Genomic DNA, 23,456 nt, shown 5'->3' on the forward strand with positions numbered 1-23,456 from the left:
ATCTAAATACACCAACCTCCAAGCTTTCCATTTTAGCCATAACTATTGTAGCAAATTTCAAGAGTTCTAATTATTCTGCCCATTCTGTTATCGCTCAAATCGCTGAGCTTTCGAATAATTAACTCAAATATTCAGTTTAGTGTTCACTTTTTACGAAACTACTCTGGTTCACAATTTAATTACTCGTTTACTTCACTTACAAAAAAATTGACTACTACTTAGCTTTCTGAACTTTTACACCAGGGCTATTCATTTCATAGCACAATTGGCCGTCTCAATTCACACGCATATGATTCGCTCTGTCGTCGTTAATTGAGTTCTGCGGCAGTTACTCACGAACGTACGTACAAAAAACGTGTCAGCTGACATGACCTATCTTATGAGCGTGCAATGTAAACGAAAACTCATCGACGTGCAACGCCCGTACGTACGTAGCTCGGAACGTAGTAATCAAAAAAATTTTGATTTTTTCCGTATGAACGTGTCAGCTGATCGCTCTCTCACTAGACAGAGTTTCCTAGTAAACTTTTGTGCGCTAATTTTTGACCGGTTGCAGTTTCATGCAAAAACACCTAATTAAAGTTCGAAAAATTGTGAAAATAATTCGAGCTAATTATGTAAAAGTGCAGATTGTAAATATGTAATTTATTTGTATTTATTTAATATTAATTCCAGCCTTTTACAACATCAAAAATTAAATTGGAAAAAGTTGATGTTTGCATAAGCATGCATGTAAAATGGTCAATGGTAACAGTGCTTATCTGTAAACAATACACAAACAAATATGTTATGTAATGTACACAAACGCACACATTGATTCCTACGGGCTTGAGAGTTCGTTCAAACGTGTTTCGTACGACAAACGTCCGTACGTACGTCACACGTCGGTGGGTAATTGCCGCTTTAGTAGTCGCTTGGCACTTGGCGTAGAAACATCGGTGGTGGCTATCGGCTGATCGGTATCAAAATATGTATGAAAAATTATGCGCGATACATATCTTTGTTGTTTGCTAGTAAGCGAATAAATGAAAAATCAATTCATCCGCACGATCATCGCTACGATTGTGTTCTCACTAATACAGGTGCACTTTCAGTTTTGAATAGCCCTGTTTTACACTCTCAGTTTCCTTCTTCCCCTTTTTCTCTCAGAGTATACACTTTTCACGGACAGCTTTCTTAAGCTCCCATTACTGATACTTAGCATAGACTTGACTTGACTTGGCAACTTAGCCACGATTATGTTCCACTTGGCACATACAATCTGGCATCATAATCAACATTGAAATTTATTTTTAAATAAATGTCAATTTGTATGACAAAATGTCAAAATGAAATGGAAATAAACAAATGGCATCTCAAAATGTAAACGTCACATAGAACTTATATAGAAAATCAAAATTCAACAGACTTCTAAGTCAAGTTAAGTGTTGCTAAGTTTTGAGTAATCAGTAACATGCAATGTTCATTTAAAAGAACTGTAATTGACAACTCTCAAGCCAAGTCTAGTCTATGCTAAGTATCAGTAATGCGCCCTTTAGTCGCTTGCTTATTTATTTCTCATTTATGTTTATAAGGCCAGATGCGCTCTTTACTGCTGCATCTCATATTCTCTGTTCCTTTCTATGTTTATGTGTGTATATGCTTGAGTAATATCCGATCTTTATTGCTGTATACATGTATGATGGCTGTTTTCTATTTCATCCGCTTGTCTCGCTGTTGTTGTTGTCCAGCTATTTTAACTAGCGGCATAGTGATGTACTGAAACTGTTTATATTATTATTACAATTATAATTTCTATTTCTTAGCTATAAATCCGCTGTACCGAGCCACGGAAGTTACATTTGGAGGATTTCGGTATTCGTTATCTTGGGATTGATAGTTTTATTGTGTAGGTTAATGCTGACATAAAAGATTCACACTGACATTTAACTGACTTTGATAAATGATGTAATGATAACAAATGTAGAGGCTATTTAAGGTGGATTTGTATGGGTTAAAGTGTGTATGTTCACATGCGTGTACTTTTGATATTCATAAGTATGAACTTTTTGTATAGTTTGTCACTTGATGTAAGATGCTTTTGGGCATAAAACAAGATGTGAACAATTTTCGATAAATTTTAACACGTATGGGTAAGTTGTCTTTAAAAGTTTTAAAAACTTTATTCATTCGCCTTAAAGCGGCTTACACAAAACAATTACCAGTTGCTTTGGACGATACCAGTTTGCTTTGAAACAATTTGAGAACTTTCTTAAAAAAAGAAAATTTATTATCATTAATATAGAGCTTAGCTCCGTGAGGACATAACATAGACAGAATGGGTCCATAGGGTTACCTGAAATTTTTTAAAGGACCAAACCGAAAGCCCTTATTAGAATCAAAGACTAATGTTATAAAACAACTCCATTTTTTTGGCAAATATTGGAATCTTTCTATGCCACTTGCTGCTTCGAGGACTAATATCTGTATCTTTCTAAATAGCTGGAGTCTTAGTTGCCTTCTCCAACCTTCCTAGGTCTGCTGTCACTGACCAAGCTTTATATAACTGCATGTGACGCCAAAAGGCAGTGTCCAGTCTGAATACCTATCGTAGGCCTACAGTCCTTTCTTTTAAAAGATAACAATAACTTTGTTAGTCTAAGGTTGTAGGACCTACACTTGATCCTCGACATTTAACAGCTCCGCTTCGGATCCACGTCTTTCCAACTTGGTCGGTCATGTGCAAAACTCGCCTTCTCTTAATATCGTATAATCTGTTGGAACGTTCATGAAGCAAACGATTACTGCCTTAGTTACTGCTAAGTATAAAGTTTGACGCGGCTGCAGTTTAAGCTATTTTCTTCTTGCGTTCCTATTGCTTTGGTTACGCCTACTAATTTCACCTTAAAAAACAACCGGTATCTGACAGCTTATAGGATCTGTTTAATTCCGGTTAAGCAAAGTATAACGTCGGCCCAATTCCTTCCCATACTTTGGAACCATCAGTGTTCACGTATATCATCTCGTCTGCCATAAGGGCACATTTGCGGCAACCATCCACCCTAATGGTGGTTCTAAAAGCCTTGTCAAAGCACAGATAGGGAATAAGGTAGTCTGTTTGTCCAATTTTTGATGAAGTTATACTAGTATGGCCGTATGATCTGCGCTCAAACTTCCCGGAAGAAGTGAGCCTCATTGCAGTTATTTACGCTATGTTTTTTGCCACCCGGTCTTAAGTAGGCATGTGTAATATGGCGTACAATGAAGTAGTCGGAATGTTTTATAGGTTTTCGTTATGCTTATATTTGGTAGCCGTCAACACTTTTTAAGCTAGGATTAAGGACTTCATATAATAGGATAGGCCCTATAATAGCAGTAAATATCTAATGAGAAGATTATTTTTACGTATGACAACTGCAACATCATAAGCGTACATAAGTTTGACGAGTGCCTCATCGAACTGCCTGAAATTGATAGCCAGCGTCCACAGCAGTAGTGGTAATACCCGGACCTTAGGGGTGGTTTTCTCCAATGCATTCGCAACCTCATGCAACCTCCATCGTAAATAAATTTTCTTGCAGTTTCACATGCAGCCGTGTTGGACCTTATCTACCCATCTATCAGCCTCACAAAGATTTTGAGCTGAAATTATGTTAACCCTTTCGCGATATTGTTTTCATATGACAACAGTAAATTTTGAAATGCCGTCAACACTCTCTTGTAAAAAATATCAACTTTTTTCGTACACATTTTCAAAAGTTGAGGTTTAGTGGTTAAATAGAAATAAAATAAATTATAATCGCCCATTAAATATCGGTAATATAACATTTTAAAAGAAAGTCTTCTGGCATATAGCACTTTACTCTGAAATTTGTGTTTTGCATTTCTAAATTTTTGAGGTATTTTGGGCAAATTTTTTCATCAATTTTTGAAAAAATATGTGGATAAATGTCCACTCTGTCGTTTGGCATATAAATATTATTTCGCTCGAAGCTTTAAAAGTCGTGCTAATTTTTAAAACTAAGCTTGTTGCCATATGGCAACAAACTTCTCATAAGGGGTTAATTTGCATTAGATTGCAGAGGAAATTGATTTGCGATTGAAACTCGTAGCATAAAGACGTGTTCTTGTTTGCGGAATAATATTTTCAAATATCGCAAGAAAAATAAGCGACAGAGTTATAAAAAAAATTTCGAGGAGTCAGATCCTTCAGATTTTGGAGATTCGGAATCGGAAGAAACATTAGGGGATTTATTTGAGGCATTTGACAATAATAAAACTTTCATGATGGAGGAGCTTTCTCGTCCAGGTCCGTATGATATAAGTATTACAAATATAAACGGAGAATGTAATGACGAACTAGTTTTGGATGCAAATGGCCCTAGCCCAGAAGCTTGTGCTTCGGACTATCAACCAAAACAATTTAATGACTTTCGATGGAAAAATACTTCGTGGGCTCCTCCACAAGCTGTGTTTTCTGAATCTTATCCAAGTAACGATGTAAAACTTCCAGTACACTACTTTTTGGAGTACTTCACTGTAGACTTTTTTGAAGAAATAATACAGGCGATAACCAAGCCTTTGTTTTAAAAAACGGTCGATAATTTTCCTTAGCGAAAGAAGAATTTTTTAAATTTCTTGGTTTGGAGGTTATGATTGGTACAATTGGTTAGCCCAGATTGGATATGTACTGAAGAGCACCAACATATATTCCGGCATTTCGTCAAAATATGTCAAAGAATAGATTTCATTCCTTGCAGAACAACTTGAAGTTCACAACAAGTGATCCATTAATATCAATTAGTATATATGTAAATATGTATTTAATAGATGTGTTTACTAAAAAGTTGTATACTTTCCCCATAGAAGATAATATTTGCATGGAAGAATGATGGTACCTTTCAAAGTAAAGACTGCCTTAAGGCAATTTATGCCTAAATAGACAATTAAATGGGGAATTAAATTATTTTGTCTATGTAGTTCAAATGGCATGTTGTACGACTTTGAAATATATCAAGGAAAAATACCGTTATTTCTGGACCAAAGCTAGAAGTTTGCTCCGATAGAGCCGCTTAAAGATGTGCAAAGATTTTTAGTTGAAAAAAAGACGAAAGTTGGTATAGCTCAGCCAAACATTTGGCTGTGCTCCAATAAGATCTAGACGGCGGCGAAATTGTAATGCGCAGCCGTGCGCGGCGAGTGGAAAGGCGCAAATTCACAAGAATTGCCATCGTCAGCAACGATCCTTTTTCCAACGAATTAGTCAAGCATTATTACCCGGCAATCGCGGAGGCGCTCCTTTTGTATAGTTATATACACAACATTCATATTAAATTCCTTTAAACATATGCGTTTGTTTTTGAAGTTTGAAATTAAAGTAATATAAACTAAATTGAATTTGGAAAATTATAACGTTTTAAAGAAAAACAACCATCTTTTTATTTATTGAATTGGAGTGTAGCGAAGAAAGACCAAGTTTGTTCATGGTCCTTCGTAGCCATCTTTGGCCCACCCTAAAATTTTAAAACAAAAACATTTTTAATTGACTTTTAATCGAATTTTTTCGTCCGCAAAAAAAAAAAAAAAACAAAACAAACAAGTAAAAAATCCCAAATAAATCAGTGCAGTGAGTGCATACAAAAACACACGAGTTAAATAAAACTTAACAAAAGAATGACAGTGTGTGTTCAAAAATAGAGATACGACAAAAAAAAAACATATGACAAATATAAATTGAGAAAAACAAACATATACGAGTATACATAATCCAATATACATATATACATATCTATATACTGAAAAAAAAAAATAAAAGATACAAATTCAAAAAATTGCAAAAATTTTGGAAACATTTGTCAAAAAGTATAATTGTAAAAAAAAAACCAAAAAGTGCTGGTGCTGGTTAAAAAACAAATATATACATATATACAATCGTATTTAAAAACACAAAAAAATTGCGGAAAAAATTTAAAATTTCAAAAAAAAAGTTAGAAAATTTTTTTTTTTAAATTGTGGGCGCACTCATCAAAAGTGCGCAAACACTTATCTACATATACTCACAAAATTTGCGAAATTATTTTGTGGTACACAAAAAGAAAAAAAATCTTTTGAAAATTTTGAGAAAAGACAAAAAACAATCAAAAAATCACAAAAATCATCTTTACCTAAGCAACAACAAGCAGAGCAGACAGCAACAATAAGGAGCAGAACATACAGGCATTGGTGAGTAGGCAGTTTTTATTTTTCATAAAAATATAGAAAATAAAACTTTTTTCCACAAGTTATATTATTTTGTGTAAACTGCAAAAACATATATATATATATATCCACATATATACTTGAATATTGCGGAAATTTTCTTACCGTCGGTTTTACTGCAACTTTTTTGCAACCAAAAATTGGTAGAAAATACTCCGCTATACCAATAGGCAAAATCCGCCAATTATATATATATATATATATGAATATATATTTCTAGTGGTATTTAACCAACAAAAAATTGCAGTTTACTTGCCTACTCAAATCCACTGTGCAAAAACAACATCGGCAAAATCTTCTTCTACAGCTGAGTTTACCCCGTTGTTCACACAGAGCGTTGAACTTGTCGATACAGTTCAACTTCTTCCAAGTGATTTTTTCTTGCTTGCCAGCATATACAAAAATCGTAATATTCATACGTACTTACTTACATACATGTACAAATAATTTCAAGTTGCTTTTCCAGCATTCATACTTTGAGAACATCATACGTGTTTACTCACACGTTCAAGTCGCTCTTCCAGCGACATTTTCCCCGCACATAGAGCTACATTAGCAACGAGAGTTGTGTACTGCTGATCAAATTTCTCAACCTCTCTCATATTTGCAATTTTTTCATCTTTCTTTGCTGCACTCTCCCAACAGTGCAATCAAGCGCACTCAGCTTCACAAAGACACGCGACATTAAAGCGACGAAGAAGCGAATCAAAACAAACTCTTCTGTTTGTAAACATAAACAGAGAATCTCATCTGATTCACGTGCATACGTTCGCACAAACAAACATATATACATACGTTTGTATATTGCGCACGTACGTTTGTACTTATTCTGTCGTACAAAACTAAGTTTGAGATATTTTCGTCCCTATAGGAACTTTCAAAAAAATATCCATACAAACTTCAAGTACATATTATTATTTTCTAATATATACATACCTATATATACCAGTAATTTACAAATACACGTTTATTTCCACACGTATATTTACACGTATATATAAGTGAAAAGTGTTTGTGATTTTTTTTAAGGAACGTCCCGTTGTCCGTGCTTGACTCTATTGTTCAAAAAAAAAAAAAAACACAAACACCGCCACCAATTTAAATCCCCTTTTTTAAATTTCTGTGGCACGAAGAGTTTTCCATCTTCAAATTTTGCGAACGTTCTCTGAGCGGACACATACTTTATTCGGTTTTTTTGGTGAAAACCCAAAAGCTTGCATAAAATGCCTCGCAGTCCCCCAAAAACGTCCGAAACCGGGACAAAACCAAAAGGTGGCCCAAAGGAAGAAACGGCCAAGGAGAGGTCAACATCCCCCCGGAAATCCAAATCAGTTGACCCATCCGCGCAAAAGTTCATCGCGGAAAGTGACAATCTGATGAGATACTGTGCAAAATTCAACGAAGCACCGATTCAGGATCACACTGAATCGTATCTCATGATAAAGGACAAATCACTAGATGATTATTGGGCACGACTTCAATCGGTTTACGATCTGGTTTTTTCGAAACCAGACGAAAGTTTCCCTGAAGACTTCAAGAGTTCAGTGCAAGGCAAACAATGCGCCTGCCTTGATACGTATGAAGTGACTAAAGCAAAAATTGCCGATCAACTTTCATTGATCAAAATGATGGCAACGCCGAGTCCACCACCCCGCGTGGAACAACCCCCGGCTGAGGCAAATATTTACCTCAAGGTCCCAGCCTGCGACACGGAGACCTTTTATGGTGGCTATGAAGAATGGCCCGCTTTTCGTGACATGTTCACAGCGGTGTACATTAACCACCCAAGGTTCTCCCGTGCTCAGAAATTGTACCATCTCCGGTACAAAACGCAAGGCAAAGCCGGCTCCATCGTCAAACAATATGCGTTGAGCGATGATAACTTTGACCTTGCCTGGGAAGCTTTACGGTCACGATACGAAAACAAGCGTATCTTGGTTGACAACCAGATAAAATCCTTACTGACTCTTGCCACTATTCCATCCGAAAATAGTGAGCAACTTCAGAAATTGCAAAATACAATAAACAACTGCCTATCGGTCCTTCACTCCCAAGGAGTTACGACAGACAGTTGGGATCCGATTCTGGTGTACGTTTGTTCATCAAAGCTCCCAGAAACAACCCTGTCACTTTGGGAACAGTCTCTCTCTTCTCGAAGAGATCTACCCTCATGGTCACAAATGAACGACTTTCTCACCTCGAGATATGAAGTCGTTGAAAGGGTCAACAGGCTTCAACCAAGCAAACAAAAACCAGTCGCTCATCAAAATTCTACGCAAAACAGGTCCTTCAACAGGACGCAAACCCTTGTGGCAGAATCTAAAAAGGAAACTTGCCAATGTTGCAACTCCCCGCACCTTATTAGATTCTGTCCACGATTCAAACGAATGTCTGTGCAAAACCGGACACAATTCATAAAACAAGCTAAGCTGTGTACAAACTGCCTTAGCAGCACTCATATCATCAATGAGTGCACGAGCAAGTGGTCATGTTCGACATGTCATCAACGGCATCACACGCTGTTGCATGCGAGCCCACAAGCTCAAAGTTCCACCCCGCGAACGAATGCACCAAACGTGCAGCACACAACTGCTGAGTCAACATCTCCCGTTCGACAAACGCAGAATAGCTCCGATTCTGGCGAGCTACCGTGTTGTTCAAAACACGCACCGGTTCAATCATTGCATGCAGCCAATGATAACCAAATTCTCCTTCCTACTGAATTGGAATTATTTCAACTGAGAGCCCTTATTGATCAAGGCTCGGAAAGAACTTTCATTTCCTCGAAAGTGCAAAAACGGTTGAAACTTCCATTCGAACATTCAAAGTTCGAAATCTCTGGCATGGGTGGACAAGTCGTACAAAAGTCCTCCAAGCTTTGTCCTTTGACACTGGTTGCATCCAAGGCCATGAAAAGGATAAAGGCTCATGCCATTGTGTTGCCGCAACTAACAACAAATCTACCAACATCCACCATTAGTCGCAAAATCTGGCAGCAGTTCAAACTCCTTGAGCTCGCTGATCCCAGTTGCCACATACCAGGTCAGACTGACATGGTCATTGGCAGCGACATACTTCCACAAATTCTGCTGGAAGGTATAAAAAAGGTGTACGGTAGCATACTTGCGCAACAAACCATTTTTGGTTGGATTCTCAGTGGTCCAATAACTGAAAATATTGTGTCATTCTCGACGCAAGTCCAAGCGTCAAACGAGACACTCAGTTCTCAACTGAGAAAATTTTGGGAAGAGGAGGAAATTCCACAACCTCCACAGATATCCCCCGAGGATGAAGCGTGTGAGCAGATATATGCAACAACCACGACACGTGCACCAAACGGTCGATACATTGTGCGACTTCCATTCAAGGAAGAGTTTCCTGAAAAACTCTCCCTCGGCAAATCCCGCCCGGCTGCTCTGCAGCAGTTTTTCAGCATGGAGCGATCGCTTCAGAAAAAGGGGGAGTTAGGTACAATGTACAACAATGTGTTGCAAGAATATCTCGACTTTGATCACATGGAATCTGCCGACCCATGCGAAATAACTTCGAATGGCAAGGTCTTCTCATTTTACTTGCCACATCATGCGGTAGTCAAACCAGATAAGGTCACCACCAAAGTTCGTGTGGTTTTCAACGCCTCTAAAAAATCTGGGTCAGGAAAATCCCTGAATGACGTGCTATACACTGGTCCAACTCTGCAACCAGATCTCATGCTACTAATTCTACAGTGGCGCATGCATAAGTATGTGTTCAATGGAGATATTGAAAAAATGTACCGTCAGATCCTTATACACGAGGACGACAAAGATTTTCAGCGAATCCTATTTCGCAAATCGGCCAACTCCAATGTTAGCGATTTCAATCTAAAAACGGTTACATTCGGCGTCAATTGTGCACCATATCTCGCTATTCGTACGTTGCATCAACTATCCGATGACACGAAAGCGACATTCCCGTTGGCTGCAACAATTCTCAAGACGCAAACCTATGTCGACGACATCCTATCCGGAAGTCATACCATCGATAACGCCACTGAATCACTCGTTCAAGTGATAAACGCCCTAAAATCAGCTGGTTTCATACTAAAGAAACTAACGGCTAATCACCCGGCCATATTAGAACAGTTTCCGAAGGAGGATCTTCTAGACTCCAACTTCTTAAAATTTGAGAGCACTTCCAATACCAAAACTCTTGGCATTCGATGGAACGCGCTCACGGACAAATTTTCATACACCATTCTGCCGGAACACACCCAAAATGCGGTCACAAAGCGACAAATTTTATCTTCTGTTGCAAAACTTTTTGACCCGGCAGGATGGCTGTCGCCAGTTATGATCCAGGCCAAGATGCTTCTCCAAGAAATCTGGCTGGATGGAAGCGATTGGGATGAAAGCGCCAAACCCGCGACATTATCAAAATGGCAACATTTCGCAGAAAATCTGCCAGATATTTTCCACATCGAAATCCCTCGATGGGTTAATGTCGTTCCAGGGCAAGACACTCAAATCCACAGGTTCTGTGATGCCTCGGAAAAAGCATATTGCGCAGCGATTTACATCCGCACACATGTGGGCAACCAAATAAAATCTTCTCTTTTGGTTGCGAAGGGCAAAGTTGCCCCCCTAAAAACTGTAAGCTTACCCCGCTTAGAGCTAATTGGTGCAGTCCTACTCGCAAAACTGGCTTCAACTGTTCGAAAACAGCTCGACTTACAAGCATGCAACATATACTTATGGTCAGATTCTGAGATTGTACTAGCCTGGCTAGAGAAATCTCCATCGACCTGGAAGACTTATGTGGCCAACCGTACCTCTCAAATTCGAGAATATCTTCCCAGCGGCACCTGGCGCCATGTATCTAGCCAAGACAACCCTGCTGATCTTGGCACACGTGGTTGCAATCCGCATGATTTGATAGGCTCTTCACTTTGGTGGCACGGACCACAATGGCTTTCTTGCCACGTTTCGGCATGGCCAAAGCCGAAAGCAGGTAGTGCTTCTCCACCCGAGAAACGCAAGGTCGAAGCATATCACGCACTCGAGGAAGAGGACGATATTCTCCAACGCTTCTCCTCATACTCTCGAGCTCTCCGTGTGATTGCATACGTGTTCCGCTTTGCGAACAATGCCTGCAGCAAATCCAAATCGGTGGCAACACATAATCCCCATCTGACGTACAAAGAGTTGCAACATGTGAAAACGCGGCTTGTGGCAATGGCACAATCTCGCCATTTCGGGGCGGAAAAGAGCGCCTTACAAAACAATATGCCAATAAGCAAAAAGAGTTCCCTTCTGGCTCTTGACCCATTTCTGGATGGATACGGGCTCCTACGTATCGGTGGAAGATTGGAACATTCTACAATGCAATACAACGAGAAGCATCCAGTAATCCTTCCTCCGGATTCGAGGCTCTGCCAGTTGTATCTGGAGTTCTTACACCGCCTGCTTCTTCATGCAGAAATGCGGTTAATGCTCCAAATGGTGAGGCAAGAGTACTACGTACCAAAACTAAAGCCTCTTATAAAGAAATGCATTTTTCAGTGCAAATCTTGCACGCTTTTCAAACAGAAAACGCGCACGCAAATAATGGCAGCTCTACCACCTGAGCGCTGCAATTTCTCACTCCCCTTTTCCACAACAGGAGTAGACTTTGCAGGTCCATTCCAAATAAAAGCGTCGGTTCTGAGGTCGACCACTATCATAAAAGGGTACGTGGCTGTATTCGTCTGTTTTTCCACAAAGGCAGTACACCTCGAGCTATGCTCGGACCTTACTACTGAAGCCTTTCGAGCAGCATTCGCCCGATTCGTTGGCAGACGAGGTTATCCCTCAAAAATGATGAGCGACAATGGTAAAACGTTCATTGACGCTCAGCGCGCACTCGAACGCGACTTCGTTAAATTTCTTAACGAATGCTCTGCGGACATTGTACAGAAATATGCCCCTCAGGGAATAAACTGGCAGTATATTCCACCCAGCGCCCCTCATATGGGCGGCTTGTGGGAATCCGCAGTAAAAAGTTTTAAAACCCACCTCAAAAAAACCGCTGCATCCCACAAGTTTACTTTCGAAGAATTCACGACGCTGTTGGTGCGTATTGAAGCAGTTCTCAATTCGAGGCCTCTTACCTCACTATCCCAGGACCCAGCTGACTTCACAGCGCTCACTCCGGGTCACTTCCTTCGAGGTGCACCGCTATTAGCCATTCCTGAGCCAAACGCGGAAGACCTCTCCTGGATAAATCGATGGGAAAAGCTCAAATCGCTTCATCACCAATTCAGTCGACGCTGGAAAGAGGATTATTTGAAGGACCTTCAGAAACGCTATAAATGGCAAACGCCACAGCGAAATCCTCAACCAGGCGACCTCGTCGTAATTAAAGAAGATTCACTCCCACCCACCGAGTGGCGTCTGGGACGAATCGAGAACGTTCGCCACGGACCTGACAACCATGTTCGGGTTGTAGAGGTTCGCACCCAAAATGGGCTTGTCATGCGCCCCTTAGTTAAACTGTGCTTCCTTCCAATGGAGCACTCTTCGAGCACAGCGCTCTAACTGATATACGTTTCCCCTGTATAATTAAATTTCCGTTTATCATCCGCTGTATCCAACTACTTCTCGTTTCTCTGTCTGCTCTTATACTTCCAGGACGACATCCATCTGGCTCTCACGGCAGAGACCGACAACTGCCTTCAGTGTCGGCTCTGCCTCCACTACCACGCGCAGAGGACCGATCGAAGAAACCAGCGGCAACTCCCAAACCGGAACATATGGCCAAGCGCACGATCACGCGCACCCCACGAGGCCTGCCAACGACACAATATAGCCAGTCGCGCCTCAACTATCACCATCCGCGCCTTGCAGGAACTGCAGAAGGTCCTTACAAGCACCTCCCTGCAGGGCGGGCAGGATGTTTAAGCCGCCTCCAATAAGATCCAGACGGCGGCGAAATTCTAATGCGCAGCCGTGCGCGGCGAGTGGAAAGGCGCAAATTCACAAGAATTGCCATCGTCAGCAACGATCCTTTTTCCAACGAATTAGTCAAGTACTATCACTCGGCAAACGCGGACGCGATCCTTTCTTTAACGTTCCAACAACATATATATATACAATTATAACATATAATTTTTGTAATCTCCAAAGTTATTTTTTTTAAAGTGAATTTTGTAAAATCATGGACAACCAAAGAAGAAATTAAAAGGTTTAAATTTATAACGTTTTATGAAAAAAAACTGAAACATCTTTTTCTTTGTGCGAAAGTGAAGAGTGTAGCGAAGAAAGACCCGGTGAATTTGTTCAAACAAGAACATGGGAAGAGTTGATAAAATAGACTTTCTTCTTTCATCGTATATGATATCGATACGGTCAAGGAAATGGACACTTAAAATATTTGACCACTTTATTGACCTGACCTAATGCAACTCATGGCTAGAGTACAGGAAAGATTATGAGGGTAATAATAAAAGCCAAAAGCAGAAACACGTATATATGCTTGAGTTCCGCAACGTTATTGCTGATGAACTGCCAGCGCCAGCAAATAAGGACGCATGTTCTCGCAAACGTGGACGGCCAAAAGTCTTGTTGAATGAAAAGTTCGGCAGTCTATCAACTTCTAGAACGAGACATGAAACAGCACCATTAGTTTCTGTCGGATATGATGGAAATCAGCATTGGGGGGAGTACACTGAGAAAAAAAACACAGATGCAAATTAAAAGGATATTCAGGATTTTCCAGATACAAATGTTCAAAATGTTCGGTTCACCTATGTCTACCCAACGGTGATCGGGATTGCTTTAAGGACTATCACTGCAGCGACTAAGTTCTTGGTAAGATATTTCTTTCCTTTGTATTATTTTAAGTAACTTATATAGCTCTAGTTTTTTGTATTACTTTTTATGCTACGATTTTTTGTTTTTAGTTTATATCTTTATTCACTTTTTAATATGTAAGTATATATTTAGAGTATTGAATGGATTTTTTGAATTAAAATCTTTTTTATTGTTTTAAGCTAGTTTAGAACTCTAGATTTATTAAAAATTTAAATTTTGATGTCAAACCAAATTTTAATAATCGAACCTTTATTCAAAACCAAAAAAATACTACTTTTCTTTACCATACAAAACATTTGTTAACATATGGCAACATAAGAAAACAGCACTTAACAAAAAAAAATTTCCAAAAAAAATTTATTTGCATTGTTATTGGTGCTAAAACAAATATTCAGACAAAATTTTGGATTTTATGAATGGCGCCATAAAAATATGTAGCGAAAGGGAAAAAGGGCAATGAGTCTGTAGTCTCTGAGATATATATGCCCGATCTTTACCGCCTTTGGTAGTGAAACTGCACGCGCAGCTCTCCGATACATGCGGTTCATGATACAGTCTTATCTAAAGATTTTCCGTGATCACTCTACTCAATTTGTAGCATGCCATATATATAATATCATATGCACCCGGTGATTCGGACTCCAATAGTAGTAATGTTTATAGCAGCACCACAAAAAATTCGATTAAAATTTTAAAACGTGAATCATTCGAACTAGTGAAATAAGCTCCATAGTATAAATTATATAAAACGGTTATTGAGTTTATGTATCAAAACAAATAAAATATTTGCATTTAGCTAATATGTCATTTGTAAGGACCCATTAAGAATAATTAGCTTTTGCGCATGGGTTCATTTTCACATAAAAGTCAACGATGAAACTTTGTCGACTGGGAGCTTTGTATAATTTCATATCCTATCAGTGAATTGCATGCCAATTTTCTGACCTCACGTAAATTTACGTGCCTGAACCAAACCAAAAGACACACGTGTACACACGTATGCACCTTATAATACATGGGCAGCCACACCTTTCAGCAACAAACAGAAAAAAAAACATTGGCAGATTTAACAGGAATTAACAGTGTCACGCTTAACTATTCACGACAAAGCCTTATTGTGGTTCCGGTTCGTGCATAACGCAGTTTGCCATGTTTGTATGCATGTAAGTTAGCCAATAAATGAATTTCTAACTATAAACAAGAAAGGAAGGCTAAGCTCGGGTATAACCGAATATTACATACTCATCTGAGAGCTATGGAGACAAAATAAGGGAAAATCACCATGTACGAAAATGAACCTAGGGTAACCCTGGAATATGTTTGTATGACATGTGTATCAAATGGAAGGTACTAAAGAGTATTTTAAGAGGGAGTGGGCCATAGTTCTATAGGTGGACGCCATTTAGGGATTTCGCCATAAAGGTGGACCAGGGCTGACTCTAGAATTTGTTTGTACGATATGGGTATCAAATAAAAGGTGTTAATGAATATTTTAAAAGGGAGTGGGCCTTAGTTCAATAGGTGGACGCCTTTTCGAGACATCGTTACAAAGGTGGGCCAGGGGTGACTCTATAATGTATTTGTACGATATGGGTATCGAATTAAAGGTATGAATGAGGGTTTTAAAGGGCAGTGGTGGTAGTTGTATATGTGAAGTTGTTGGCAGTGGTAGTAGTTGTATATGTGAAGGCGTTTTCGAGATATCAACCAAAATGTGTAATAGGGTGACCCAGAACATCATCTGTTGGGTACCGCTAATTTATTTGTATATGTAATATCACGTACAGTATCCCTGCCAAGATTCCAAGGCTTTTGATTTCGCCCTGCAAAACTTTTTCATTTTCTTCTACTTAATATGGAAGGTGTCACACCCATTTTACAAAGTTTTTTTCCAAAGTTATATTTTTCGTCAATAAACTAATCCAATTACCATGTTTCATCTCTTTTTTCGTATTTGGTATAGAATTATGGCATTTTTTTAATTTTTCATAATTTTCGAAATCGAAAAAGTGGGCGTGGTCATAATCGGATTTCGACCATTTTTTACACCAATATAAAGTGAGTTCAGATAAGTTTGTGGACTGAGTTTAGTAATGATATATAGATTTTTGCTCAAGTTATCATGTTAACGGCCGAGCGGAAGGACAGACAGTCCACTGTGTATAAAAACTGGGCGTGGCTTCAAACCGATTTCGCCCTTTTTCGCAGAAAACAGTTATAGTTCTAGAATCTAAGCCCCTACCAAATTTCACAAGGATTGGTAAATTTTTGTTCGACTTATGGCATTAAAAGTATCCTAGACAAATTAAATCAAAAAGGGCGGAGCCATGCCCATTTTGAAATTTTATTTTGTTTTTATATTTTGCTGCACCATATCATTACTGGAGTTGAATGTTGACATAATTTACTTATATACTGTTAAGATATTAAATTTTTTGTTAAAATTTGACTTAAAAAAAAATTTTTTAAGTGGGCGTGGTCGTTCTCCGATTTTACTAATTTTTATTAAGCATATATATAGTAATAGGAGTAACGTTCCTGCCAAATTTCATCATGATATCTTCAACGACTGCCAAATTACAGCTTACAAAACTTTTAAATTACATTCTTTTAAAAGTGGGCGGTGCCACTCCCATTGTCCTAAATTTTACTAATTTTCTATTCCACGTCATAAGCTCAACTCACCTGCCAAGTTTCATCGCTTTATCCGTCTTTGGATAATGAATTATCGCACTTTTTGTGTTTTTCGAAATTTTCGATATCGAAAAAGTGGAAGTGGTTATAGTCCGATTTCGTTCATTTTAAATAGCGATCTGAGATAAGTGCCCAGGAACCCACAAATTTCATCAATATACCTCAAAATTTACTCAAGTTATCGTGTTAACGGAGAGACGGACGGTCATGGCTCAATCAAATTTTTTTTCGATACTGATGATTTTGATATATGGAAGTCTATATCCATCTCTATTCCTTTATACCTGTACAAGCAACCGTTATCCAATCAAAGTTATTATACTCTGTGAGCTCTGCTCAACTGAATATAACAATGAAACTGATATAAAAATACTAGTTTAAGACCACATATCTTAAAGTAGATCAGTAGAAATAAAAATATCAAACCTTTGTTCAGAGCCTGTGCAAAACCTGTTGAAATTATTGTTGCCAATTTAAAAAAAAAATTTCGATTATTCTTCGCTTTCTGTTAAGATTAGCAAAAATTAACTGATAAATAAATACAATCACATATTCTGTATAAAAACACCCTTTATAAACAGCACTACTATGGTAGTAGATTTTCACAATTTAATGTATTTGCGTAATTCACTTATTGTATTTTAAAATCATTGTTTGACTATTCCTTAGCTTGCGCTGCTTTTATGCTCTCAGTTGCCTTGTCCGCCTATTTCTTCCAAGGTCTACACTTTTCGCTAAAAGCCTTCTCAGTAAGATGCGTATTTACTTTGGTCATACGTATAAGTATGTGTGTATGTGTCTCAGTAATATCTTTTTTACTGTATGCATATATATGTGGCTGTTTTCAATATTGTCTGCTTATCTTGCTGTTGTTGTTGTCCAACATTTATTACTATCCGCATAGTGGCGTTTCGAAACTGCGTATATTCGCCACAGTTCTCAAAGTGCATTTACCAACCCACCTGTTGTAGTTCTATTTGCTATAGCCAAAGGGCCAGTAGTACCAGGCCTTAGGCAAAGCCTTGGTTGTTATACATATGGTTTTTCATAAAGTGGGAGGCATGCTTTTCCTTTTTACAGCAACAGGCGAAGCATCTGGGGAGTCCTACTTATAGTTAAGTCATTTTAAATATATTGAGGCTGTACACCCTGGTTCAATTGCGTTTTTAGCTAGCTCTACTATCGACTTGGGCTCACATGCAGAACGGCGAGTTATGTATCTTTTCAATTCAGAAATTTTTGACAAATTTTTAAAATTAACTCCGAGCTAAAAAAATCACTTTCCATGTTGCAAGTGGGCCTTAAATATTTAGTCTGATCATCCTTCCTTGCTTAGAAAAAGGGGTTTCGGTTCTTCGTTTATTAAATAAACCTAATTTTATCCCATTTCTATGGAATAGGCCAAAAGCTGTGAGGTTGTTTAAGTTATGTTAGACCATGGGGCACATTTAGTCCAGCTGGCCCATTGTGCTACCACTGAATTAGCTAATGTATTTCCTCATTTATATATCTAAAAAGTTGAACCGAACTGTATGTCTAATATAGCGTACGGTGCCTTCAAATTTTGTGGAACCAAGATCCACCAAACAGCCAACGAAGTGCTTGTCCAGATATTCCGTATGTATTTTGGCTATAACCGGACATCTGGAGAGGAAATATTCAATACTCACTATATGTTCCTCATCCTTATATGCGACTGAGATTGATAACAAACCTAAGCCTTATATCTAAAGAGAGGAAAAGATCTTTTAAGTATATACCACTACCAATATTGTCATTGAGTTTGGAGCCATCCGTGAAGCCTGCTATAGATTTTAGTTATATGTGCATTTGAGATATGTAATAGAAATTTTTTTTTTGCTAGATGAAATGTCACAGTAGTAAAATTTAGCACACGAAAGTTTTGCGGAATTAGTCCCAAAATTGTGAAATGTCTGACTCTGTTATCTCTGCAAAGTAGGACTACTCACATTCTAACAGCACTAAAACTCGCCAAAAGCATACCATACCGATCTATGGGGGGAAGGATTATCACAAAGTTCAGTTAACCTGCTGACTGTGCGGTTTCTTGCGCGTGCCGCACATTAAACCGTAGTGCCATAGAATAAAGTGAGTCTAAATTCGGCGATGCAAAATATGTGGCTTTAAGCCCAGAGACAACTCTACCTAAAGCTGGGTAGTCGACATATTCATTGTCCTCAGTTCAGTTTGGACTCCTATGTATTCAATAACTAGCTTCGAGATAATTGTGTAAGACTGCAAAGCACGCAAGTCTGCTGGCTGTCTGTCTTTTTCCCGCTAGCTTCTATTGCATGGATTACTGCCTGAAAACTAGCGGAGTAGCATTTCTTTGGTATCATTTTGCTGAAGATTGGACCATGGATGCCAGCTTCCATTTTTCCGTCATAAAATTTTGATGCACCCATGAAGCAAACCTCTGAGTGAGGGTAGGTATATGGAATCCCTTTTTCCCAAACAGCTCCATTAAAAATGAACACCTCAAAATTCCGTGACATTCTGACCGAGAGAGCCACTGCAGTACGTAGTTGCAATACCTTAGTCGTATAAATTGTATTATTAGTTTCATATGCTCTGCCATGTTTCCGCTCTGAAACATAGAAATATTTTGAGGTCATATTACAGCAAGTGTTGTCTCTTTCTCTTTTACAGGCGGAAAGCGAGGTAATCCCACTAAGGCTCTAAGTGCATCAGCTGCGGACGTTCCCATCGGACCCGTTGTTTCAATCAAAAATAGTCGATGCGCTTTGCAATTGCTGACCTTTAAGTGTACTTCGGCCACCAAACTAAGGCAAATATGTCATGTTATCGAAAGCCCCTGAGATGTCAATAAAGCGCAGAGGGCTACATTTTTTTTACTCCAAAGTCTTATAAATATTTTCCATGAACCGTGAATTTTCCCAGCTAAAAGGCAATTTAATTTCTACACAGAGGGAGTTTAGGGAAAACAAAAAGGAGAAAATAACTGAGGCTAATTGGTCGATGGAACGAGTGCAGTTGCTCCGGCTTCCTCGCTTTTGGAAATAATACTAACACAACCTTTTACATAAAGAGTGGTTGTTGTTGTTGTTGTTGTTGTTGTTGTTGTTATAGGGAGTGTTCTTTTGGAAGGTGTTATCGATATTGATGTTAATTTGCCAGATATAGATCCAATACGTTCCGGTAACAAGCAAAAGTAAGGTACTAGCCCGACCATCCCGGGAACGATTTAACCCTTAATTAGTCGCGTTGGGTCAAGACCATTTCAAATTAAAACACGTAAGGAAGGCTAAGTTCGGGTGTAACCGAACATTACATACTCAGTTGAGAGCTATGGAGACAAAATAAGGAAAATCACCATGTAGGAAAATGAGCCTAGGGTAACCCTGGAATGTGGTTGTATGACATGTGTATCAAATGGAAGGTACTAAAGAGTATTTTAAGAGGGAGTGGGCCATAGTTCTATAGGTGGACGCCATTTTGGGATTTCGCCATAAATGTGGACCAGGCCTGACTCTAGAATTTGTTTGTACGATATATGTATCAAATGAAAGGTGTTAATGAGTATTTTAAAAGCGAATGGGCTTTAGTTCTATAGGTGAACGCCTTTTCGAAAAATCCTCATAAAGGTGGACCAGGGGTGACTCTAGAATATGTTTGTACGATATGGGTATCAACTGAAAGCTGTTAATGAGTATTTTGAAAAGGAGTGATCCTTAGTTCCCTAGGTGGACGCCGTTTCGAGATATCGCCATAAAGGTGGACCAGGGGTGTCTCTAGTTGTACGATATGGGAATCAAATGAAAGGTGTTACTGAGCGTTTTAAGAGGGAGTGGGCATTAGGTCTATAGGTAGACGCCTTTTCGAAATGTCGCCATTAGGGTGGGCCAGGGGTGACTCTAGAATGTGTTTGTACGATATGGGTATCAAACGAAAGGTGTTACTGAGCATTTTAAGAGGGACTGGGCATTAGGTCCATAGGTGGACGCCTTTTCGAGATATCGCCATTAGGGTGGGCCAGGGGTGACTCTGGAATGTGTTTGTACGATATGGGTATCAAATGAAAGGTGGTAATGAGTATTTTAAAAGGGAGCAATCCTTAGTTCTATAGGTGGACGCCTTTTCGAAATATCGCCATAAAGGTAGACCAAGGGTGACTCTAGAATGTTTTTACGATATGGGTATCAAACGAAAGGTGTTACTGAGCATTTTAAGAGGGAGTGGGCACTAGGTCTATAGGTGGACGCCTTTTCGAGATATCGCCATTAGGGTGGGCCAGGGGTGACTCTAGAATGTTTGTACGATATGGGTATCAAACGAAAGGTGTTACTGAGCATTTTAAGAGAAAGTGGGCATTAGGTCTATAGGTGGGCGCCTTTTCGAGATATCGCCATTAGGGTGGGCCAGGGTGACTCTAGAATGTGTTTGTACGATATGGGTATTAAATGAAAGGGGTACTGAGCATTTTAAGAGGGAGTGGACATTAGGTCTATAGGTGGACGCCTTTTCGAGATATCGCCATTAGGGTGGGCCAGGGGTGACTCTAGAATGTTTTTACGATATGGGTATCAAACGAAAGGTGTTACTGAGCATTTTAAGAGGGAGTGGGCATTAGGTCTATAGGTGCACGCCTTTTCGAGATATCGCCATTAGGGTGGACCAGAGTTGACTCTAGAATGTGTTTGTACGATATGGATATCAAATTAAGGGTATTGATGAGGGTTTTAAAAGCGAGTGGCCCTTAGATGTATATGTGAAGGCGTTCTCGCGATATCGACCAAATGTGGATCAGGTGATCCAGAAAATCATCTGTCGGGTACTGCTAATTTATTTATATATTCAATAACACTAACAGTATTCCTACCAAGATTCCAAGGGCTGTTGATTTCGCCTTGTAGAACTTTTTTATTTTCTTCTACTTAATATGGTAGGTGTCACACCCATTTTACAAAGTTTTTTCCAAAGTTATATTTTGCGTCAATAAACCAATCCAGTTACCATGTTTCATCCCTTTTTTCGTATTTGGTATAGAATTATGGCATTTTTTTAATTTTTCGTAATTTTCGATATCGATAAAGTGGGCGTGGTTATGGTCGGATTTCGGCCATTTTTTATACCAAGATAAAGTGCGTTCCGATAAGTACGTGGGCTAAGTTTAGTAAAGATATATCGGTTTTTGCTCAAGTTATTGTGTTAACGGCCGAGCGGAAGGACAGACGGTGGACTGTGTATAAAAACTGGGCGTGGCTTCCAACGATTTCGCCCATTTTCACAGAGAACAGTTAGCGTCATAGAATCTATGCTCCTACCAAATTTCAAAAGGATTCGTAAATTTTTGTTCGACTTATGGCATTAAAAGTATTCTAGACACACTAAATGAAAATGGGCGGAGCCACGCCCATTTTTAAATTTTCTTTTATTTTTGTATTTTGTTGCATCATATCATTACTGGAGTTGAATTTTGACTTAATTTACTTATATACAGTAAAGATATTAAATTTTTTGTTAAAATTTGAATTAAAAAAAATTTTTTTTTAAAAAGTGGGCGTGTTCTTCATCCAATTTTGCTAATTTTTATCTAGCACATATACAGTAATAGTAGTAACGTTCCTGCCAAATTTTATCATGATATCTTCAACGACTGCCAAATTACAGCTTGCAAAACTTTTAAATTACCTTCTTGTAAAAGTGGGCGGTGCCACGCCCATTGTCCAAAATCTTACTAATTTTCTATTCTGCGTCATAACGTCAACCCATCTACCAAGTTTCATCGCTTTAACCGCCTTTGGCAATGAATTATCGCATTTTTTCGGTTTTTCGAAATTTTCGATATCGAAAAAGTGGGCGTGGTTATAGTCCGATATCGTTCATTTTAAATAGCGGTCTGAGATGAGTGCTCAGGAACCTACATACCAAATTTCATCAAGACACCTCAAAATGTAATAAAGTTATCGTGTTAACGGACGGACGGACGGACGGACGGACGGACATGGCTCAATCAAATTTTTTCTGGATCCTGATTATTTTGATATATGGAAGTCTATATCTATCTCGATTCCTTTATATATGTACAACCAACCGTTATCCAATCAAACTTAATATACTCTGTGAGCTCTGCTCAACTGAGTATAAAAACAATGTGATGTAATGCTTGCAGAGCGCTCGCTCTCTTTCTAGCTTTCTAACTCTTTGTTGTGAGTACAAATTAGTATAGATCAAAACATCGACGCGTGTACACCTGTCGCTACTGTTTTATGTTCTGACCCCACGCGACTAGTTACGTAAAATTTTCGTTCGGAGGTGAGTTGTTGTGTTTCGGGTTTTTCGTAGTAAATATATTTGTTTTTGTCTGTAGCTATGTTTTGTTAGAATGCGTATTCTATTTTCGTTATTATTTCGATAGATGTTCCCTGATTTTCTGTAAATTTGCTATTTTGAAATGGATAAAGAAAGGCAAATACTGCAATGGCTGGATGATTTGTCGGATATTGAGGAAGATGTTGGTGGTTCTTCGTCCGAAATCGAGTTTGCAAATTTCGCTATTGCAAAAGTTCTCATGTTTCGGAAAGCGAAATTTCAGACACCGAAGACAGTGAAAATACTGAATTATCTTTTGGTAACTATTATTTATCCAGGCATAATCCAAAAAATGCATCAAAAGTGAAATGGTATAAAGCACCGCCATCAAGTGCAGTTAGG

Source organism: Eurosta solidaginis, chromosome 1 (genome assembly GCF_040869045.1).
Source record: "Eurosta solidaginis isolate ZX-2024a chromosome 1, ASM4086904v1, whole genome shotgun sequence".
Classification (NCBI taxonomy): Eukaryota; Metazoa; Arthropoda; class Insecta; order Diptera; family Tephritidae; genus Eurosta; species Eurosta solidaginis.